This window comes from Rhea americana, unplaced genomic scaffold, assembly GCF_003343005.1.
Source record: "Rhea americana isolate MKP2758 unplaced genomic scaffold, rheAme1 scaffold_195, whole genome shotgun sequence".
Lineage (NCBI taxonomy): Eukaryota > Metazoa > Chordata > Aves > Rheiformes > Rheidae > Rhea > Rhea americana.
In genome coordinates this window covers 213244-221288 of record NW_028186094.1, presented here as the reverse complement: position 1 = coordinate 221288, position 8045 = coordinate 213244, and positions in this window count along the sequence as shown.

Here is an 8045-nt window from a genome sequence, read left to right as displayed (position 1 = left end):
CTTATCTCCTCTTTTTTCCATACTTGTCTCCTGCCAGGCAATTTATAAATATCCAATGGGAGGGTGTCAAGAAGACAGGGCCATACTTCTCAGTGGTGCCCAGTGATAGGACACACTTGCTAGGGACACAARGCACAGCACAGGAAACTCAACTTGACCATAAGAAAGCACTTATTTACTGTGAAAGATGGTTAAACATTGCCCAGAGAGGTTGTGGAGTCTTCATCTTTGGAGATACTCAAGACCCAACTGGACATGGTCCTGGGCAACCTGCTGTAGGTGACCTTGCCTGAGCAGGGGTGTTGGACCAGACTCTCCCCAGAGTCCCTTCCACCCCAACTATTCTGTGATTCTGTGATACTCACTGACTGGCCAGCAGCCTGGTTGCTCATGTGCTGTCATTGTTCATCCACCAGCTGGGTGATATATGGTACCCAAACCATAAAGGAATCGATACAGAGCTTATGAAAAAGCATTAAAAGGCCTTCCTTTAGCATAATATATACCACAAAAGAATACCTGATTTTTATCTAACCTGACTCCTTTAATAAACTTGTATCATAACATACYACAGAGCTCTTAAAAATGGAGATGTCCTTCACTTGAGCTGTGTTCTGACATGATATTGTTGACACGGTGTATTCAAAAGTCATGAGTGAAGTTTCCAAAGTCATGAGGTTAGAAAGATAATACCTATTGYATTCTTCATATTTACCTTATATYAGAAAATAGAAGGTCATGATTTCCRGCTTCTTTTCACAGCTACAAAAATTAGAAATCTTTATTAAAGTGAAGATTTGGATGCTCAGTAAATAACRTGATTCCAGGAGCTAAGGTTCCATATGAAATGCATTGCAAGCCTGAATAATAAAGAACTAGCAATGGTACAGACATGCCTGGGACTTCCCTGGGCTCACATGTTTATAGGACCAAAGATTTAGCTAAATGTGCTCACCATGAGTCCAACACTGCTCTCTCTGGGAGTTAAATGTTTCATTTCTTAACYGAGATATTTCACCTGGAACATTGCAGTTCTTTAGGACTGAAGCAACTGGGCATGGCTGTGACCTAAGCTGGCCTCCAAGCTACTGCTGAAATTGGAGGACGACATTCTGAAATAAATAATACATAGAATATGCTCTTATTCACTGCCACCACTTGCTGAAACCATTTCTCTTCTCTAGTCCRCTTGAAAAAGAATAAAGTTGACTCGTCTCACAGAGTTTTTTTTGAGGTTTAAAGTGGCTGTTGGTTACCTGGTACAAGGTGTGACATAARTGCAAGTTACTAGGCGCCTTTTAATGCTTTAGCTTGAAGAGGACAACAACAGTAGGATCTGATTGACTCACAAGCCCCCACACTCGTGAAAACAAGGGCACAGGTGCTTGCCTTCATCATAGTTTCTGTGTACCTGAAAGTCCTTAAACTGGTTCTCACGCATTAATGTACACATTGAGAATCATTTGATCACAAGATAATTCAGGTTGGAAGGAACCTCGGAAGGTCTCTAGTTCATGCCAGGGTCAGCTGTGAGGTCAGACCAGTTTACTCAGGGCTTTATCCAGTTTAGTCTTGAGAATGTTGAGTATGCGCCATTTAGAGAAGTCAGGGCAACACTGCTGTGGGATATACCCCAGGTCTCACAGGAAGGCAGGGGCAGAATCATGAACTTAGCCCTCTCGGCAAGCACAGGGGGCCACAGTTGYGAGTTTACCTCTGTAACTCAGAGGATAGAGTTGTTTGCATCCTTTTTAATGATGAAAGCCAAGGTTTTCCCTGAATCATSTGAGCCCAGGAGCTGTGGCTTTATAAAGAAATGCATATTATGAGACACCTGATTAAAATGAAAAGCAAAAGCTGACATTATGGAATTAACCTTACAGCTTCCTGCACCCCTTGATTTTATGTTGACCCTGTTTTAGGCAGGAAAGACTGTGAGTAGGCACTGGTGACTCCAGCTGGACACAAACTGTGTTATTAGGTGATTTTTTTATTTGCCTTTCTAACAGTCCAAGAAATATCTGCAGGGAGGATGAAATCATTCTTTGCCTGCCAGAGTTCCTCACAAGTGGTCTTGCTGTAATTATTGGCAGAGCTGCCAGTCTTTTATAACGTAYGCTCACTAGATACGTGTACGACACCAGTAGGTTTTGACTCCCAGTTTGCAGCATTACAAGCAAGCACAGGCCCCTTTTCTGCACAGCAGTGGCACTAGCCGTGGGAGAAGGTCCATCCTGTCACCAAAGCCTAACCTCTGCTGATGCCCCTTCCTGATGGCCATGTCCCCCGTGGAGAGCTCTGGGGAGTCCTGCTTCCTGCACTATGCATGTTAATCTCCTGCCTCTGCCTGACCCCTTGATGGCTAAGCCCTTTTCCACCTCTTTCAGTTTTCCTTCCCTTCCTCCCCTTTTCCGCTCTGCACACAGCAGCCTTCCCCTGTTGTCATAACAACAAGCAGCAGCCCGTGGCCAGCCAAGCCAGTCCTTCCCATCAAAAACAACTCCTCTTGGGAGAAAACGCTGCTCTCCCGCTCTTGCTCTCGGCCCTGAACCATCTGGCTGYGGACGGGAAGAGGCTGAGTTCACCCTGAGGGAGAGGAAGGGGGTGGTTGCTCCCCCCTGCCMAGCTCTGCCCTCCTCACATGCATACATTTTGCCTCCAGTTGTGCACTCAGTTCCAGACACACATATGCAATGAGCTGTCCCCAGGGCCAGTCTCTGCAGCAGTGACCCAGCTCATGTATCTGTTTTTGCTTTTACCCACCCCATTCCCTCTACCCTGCCTGTATCCTTCCTCTCTTTCTGTCCAAGCCACAGCAAGGTGATGGTGGTGCAGGGGGTGATGTGACAGAGTGGCAGAAAGATCTGTGTCCTTGTCTGGCACACAACTGCAAGGCAGASTGTATGTTTACAGTGGCACATCAGCCAGACCTGCCTGGAGGAGGATGCCACACAGATGCAGCCACTGCCTCAGGCATCCTGCCTCCCTGCCAGCTCGCCTGAGCCCCAGAGACCTCTGGGGACCACCAGAGGCAGGTCCCATATCTCCTCTCAGGGCTGGTGGTCCTCAGTCTCCTTTCCCTGTGAGACAACCCCRTTGTGCAGCACTCCAAGGGATGGGCATGGGCAGGATTACGTAAGGCTCCCAACACACGGCAGGGGAGAAGGGCTTGTTAACAGAGCTATGGGGTTTGCAAAGGCCATGGCATCAAGAGAAGGTGCCTGTTATACAAGGATAAAATCTTGTTTCTGAGTGTAAGGCCTTTTCCTGCTGTCACCAGAAGCAAGCTATGGCTCCTTGGTGTAGGAAGTGGCTGTCAAAGGGGACCTGCCAGATGATAACCCGATTTGTTAGCACTCTGGGGACTTGCTGCTCTATTAGATGACTAAAATAGAAAAGGCAAGGTAAAATATTTATTCACATGCCGACGCTTGTTGGTGGATGTAAGGGGAGGTCAGATCAGTTTCTCCAACCTWTGAAGCTCTCCATGTGTGTGCAGATTAAGGAGTTCCATAAGTTCRCTGTGGCTCAGTAAACCAGGACCACAGACCTAGTCAGAGCTGAGTCCTCAAGCCAAATGAGGCACAGAGCACCCATCAGGAAAACATACAGGAAAAATGCAATGAGTGAAAAGGCCAGGCTTTGAATCCTAACTCCCCCTGGTAACCCCATGGTTTCAACTAGAAATGTACACGTCCTGCTGCTGATGCAGTGTTTTTTTTCTAGGAGGTCTTACTTCACAAGTGGGCAACTGGATGGAGGCTATCAGCATGCAGCAATGCAGCTCCTGGGGTCTCAGTCACAGAGCCAGGGCTGCCCTGGGGTTTGCACCATGCTAGTGGGCCTGTCTAGGTGCCAGGGTGGTCCGGTAAGCCTGCCTCCTCGGTTCTCTCCATTAATACAGTGGCCATGTGGCTGGTTCTTAGTCCTGCTGTTACTTCCTTCCTTAGAAACGCTTCGCATTGCACTGTGCTGAGACACTGTGATAGTTTCAGCTGTCCCTGGGGGAACAGCACAGCCCTGTCACCCTTCAGTTGCTGTCCCTGCCCTGCAGCCCCTGTGCTTACCTACTCTATAAGCTGACAGCCAGCTGCCTTTGGGGCCTCAAAGTCATTTTTCCTTCTGGCRGCTAGCAACCAATTAAAGCAACTGAAGACCAGCCTGTTCAACACAAGGTGATGCTTTGACATGTAGAGGTATGTAGGAAACAGAGCGTCAAGATAAAGCAACAAAGACCTGAGGTTTTCCGACCCTTTATTCAAACTTTGTGTGAGCTTCATTCAGTCCAGACCCTCTATGGGGGGGGACCAAAGACCAACACCCTTGTTTGTGCCTCTCAGCTTCTCTTTATCAGCTTGTCTTTTCCAGCGAAGTCTGCCAGGTCCACCCATCTTCCCRTCCAGAGAGCATTCACAGCCCATTGCACTGATGCTAGTGTGAAAAACAAAACTAAAACCAACCAAAAACTTGCTGGCATGGTTGGATGGTGATGTGGACCTTGGCCTGTGGTCAGTACCACCCTGTCCCGGCTACAGTCCTGCCTTGTCTCCCTGGAGCCACTGCCTGCCTCACTCTCTGCCCCCAGTTCTTCTCCGGTATATTAATTCTCCCATGCCAACAGCTCYCTTTGGTGTAACTCTGTGCAAGAATGCAGAGTGATTTAAAGCAGGTAAACTGCCATTGCCAGTGACATTTTTTTGTTAAAGTTGGCTCATTCTCTCTCATCAGCTCTTCCCAGTAGTGACAGCTGAACCACATCTTTAAATACAGTGCAGCTAAAATCCAGGCCATCCACATGTTATTCTGGCTACTTCCTCAGCCCAGAGTCATACAGGGCATCCTGAAATGAAGAGGCCAGATTTCTTAGGATGCTTTTCTGCATGTGATGCACCTAAAGACCTATTGGTTAGGAATAAATCATTTTAGGTTCTCAAGCCGTGTATTATCAGATTCCTAAAACTGACCTGACATGCTTCCAGAAAATACCTGATGAGGARCAACTTGTACAGCAATGAAACTTGAATATTGTATTTCCTTAATGCTCCTGAACAGAAACACAGACCAGCTACAGGCCATTCCTACTTAAAGGCATCACTTATACCTAASTTTTGCTGAGAATGTTTATCTATAGATGGATAGATGGAGCTGTGAATTTAGAGATGGTGATATYGGGGCCTCTTCTTGGGCCCAAGCCACTCAGAGACTGAAACTGAATCAGCGAAGAAGAAAAGACCATTTCACCACAGGACYTGAGTATTTTAAAAGAACCGAGGAAACTTTAGACTCTCAGAGAGAGGTATGGATTTGGAACTTCCTACAGAGTTGTCGGAGCCTTCCTTCCCTCACARGGCAATTGGTAACTGCATTTCCCAGGAGGAACTGGGCTGTAATATCAGCCCAAGGATTCTTAATATTTTGATGATACATTTGGCTTCACAGAGGAGGAAAAGTCTCATCTTGGTGTCTAGAAAACAAAGAGTCTTTAGGGAGGAGGTATTTTTTGGGACACCTGATTAATTGGAGCCACTCTGGAGATTCGTGTAAACCAAATTGGTTCCAGGTTTTGGAGATTAACRGGGTTTAGCTGCAGCATTCTCCAGACAGCTCTGGCTGCCTTTAAAGTGCGTCTGTTTTTAAGCACCAGTGAAACTGTTTTTTTTTTTTTTTTTTTTTTAAGGGAAAAATGATTCCTCCATTCAGTGGCTAAAGCACACTACTGGAGGGGCTGGCAGTGCATCTGGAACAAACGTCACCATCCCATGGCCTCCAGCCAATACTCATTGCCTTCAACTACTATAAAGGAAAATATAAGGTGTTATTGGAGTAACAAAGAACCCAATCTTCCTGAAGCCCTAACTGTCACGCATTTCCCTAGGCCTACCAAGTCTCTCTGGATGCATGGCCCAAAGCGCTGCATCTACCTCCATTGCACCTACCACAGCCCTGATTCCAAAGCTGCAGTGCAGGGAGTTCAGGACAGCAGGAAAAATGGGAATCTCCCAGAGCCAGGGCACACAAAAGCCTGAGGAGCACACCACCCACTCACTAAAGCCTTGTAAGACTTGCCAGACATGGAGAGCCCCTGCAAGGTGACAGTGTGCCAAGCTGTGCATCTTTAGGCCTTGTTGTTGCACAGACTTTTACCACTGTAATATTCTCGTAGCCTTTTAAAGAGGCTGGTATTGCTGTCTGCAGTTGGGGAAACCGAGGCACAGAGCAAGGACCTGCTCACGCAGCTGACAGTGTTGGGAGCAGGCACACTCTTTTATCCCTGACCAGTCCCCCTCTTTGCTCCACGTATTCTATTTTTCTCCTTTGTGACTCCTCACCATGAAGCGAGCAATGAATAAATGAAAGAGCAGTAATTGCTGCAAAGCCAACCAGCTTTTTAAGAGGAGGAACACAGAGGTTTGAAACACCTCTCCCTCCTGTTCGTATAGAAGTGCTGTCCTTGYGAGGCTAAATGAGGACCAGATGAGCTTCCCCACCCCTTCCCTCATCTTYCTTATCCAGCACAGCCACTGTGGTCAGAAACTAGGGCTGGAGGAGCCAACTATTCAGGCTGCAGACTCTGATGCTGGGACACGGAGCAGCTGGTTCTGCTGGCTGATGCAGCCTCAGCTGCATGGTCACAGATAGAAATCAGATGGTGATTTACTTCTTTGACCTATTTTGCAGATGTCCATCTAGTCACACAAAGGCAGGGCAGACTGCTGGAAGTATCGAGGCGAAGAAGAGCCGGTGAGAAGCTGCCCAGAAGGGTTTACTAAACTCTGCAGGGGATGGATGGGCTGAAGGCAGCTTGCTTTKTAGGAAGGACAATTAGCAGGAGGGAATTACAGACTTTTTTTTTTTTTTCCTTCTTCTTCTTAACAGTGGTGCTCGTTTCAGGAATAGCTTTGGTGATGGCCCAGTTTCAGGCACGACGGAGGCCCGCTTCCCTGGGGGCGCTGCTTGCGGCATCCTGGCTGACGGTCTCCTGGTAGCATGGCTGGAAAGGCGTGATGGGCACTGGGGTGCAGAGCCGCAGCGTGGTCCCGAGCTGCTCCCACTGCCTTGCGTGCCAGCGAGGGGAGAAGAAGGGAGCCGATTCCCYGCCTTCTGCAAAATACCCTGCTCCAAAATCCCTGGCTGGCCCAGGGGCTGGGATGCCTAGGTGCACGCCGGYGCGGTGGAGGGGGAGCGCTGCTGGGGCTTGCGAGGCCTCTCCTGATCTCCCTGGCTGCTAGCGCGGGTTGGCGCGCAGCCTCGCTGGGCAATTATGGTTGGATCAGGCCCTCGGTGTGTTTGACTTGGCTCGGCCATGGGGGGAAACGCCTGCAGAAAGACAAACGTGCCCGGGGAGGGGCGAAGAACGGGCTCGGGATGGGCACGCTGAGACAGGGGTCAGGCGAGCATATCGTCTGGGTAAGAAGGGGCGATTGCTCCTCCAAAGAGCAACCAAAACGCCCCAGACCCTGGAGACCTTCACATCGAGCTTGCTCTTAAAAATCCCAGCTGGAGATGACACTGGTGGATGTTCTCCCATTTGTGCTCTGAGTTCAGTCAGGACTCTGCAGCGCCGGCGGGGTCAGCTGAGCATCAGCCGTGCCCCGTGGCTTCCCCACCTCTACACCGCAAGGAAGAAACCCCGAAAAATATGTTAGCAGTGCTTTTGTTACAGCAGCTCTTTAAATGCAACTGGGATGCTTCAGCGGCTGATTGCTCCGGTGGTTTGGCAGTGCTGATGGGGGGGTGGGGGGTGATGCCTGCAGCTTAATACCGATTTATCCGAATTTACCTCCATCATTTTAGAAGCTGGGACTCTGTCTATACTGAATAAGTAAATAAATAAATAAAAATTAAAGACTGCCAGTCATGCAAGTAGTAATATGTTGGGACTTTAAAATTTATTCCAACATGCTATTTTTTTAAAAATATGCTCAGGCTGAACAGACAGGCTGAGCTGTAGTAAAGGCAATATTATACTTGTAAAAACTTCTCATTCACAGTACAGATGTCATTTACAATAAGGGTCACAAACATCAAATACTGAGTATTTTTTT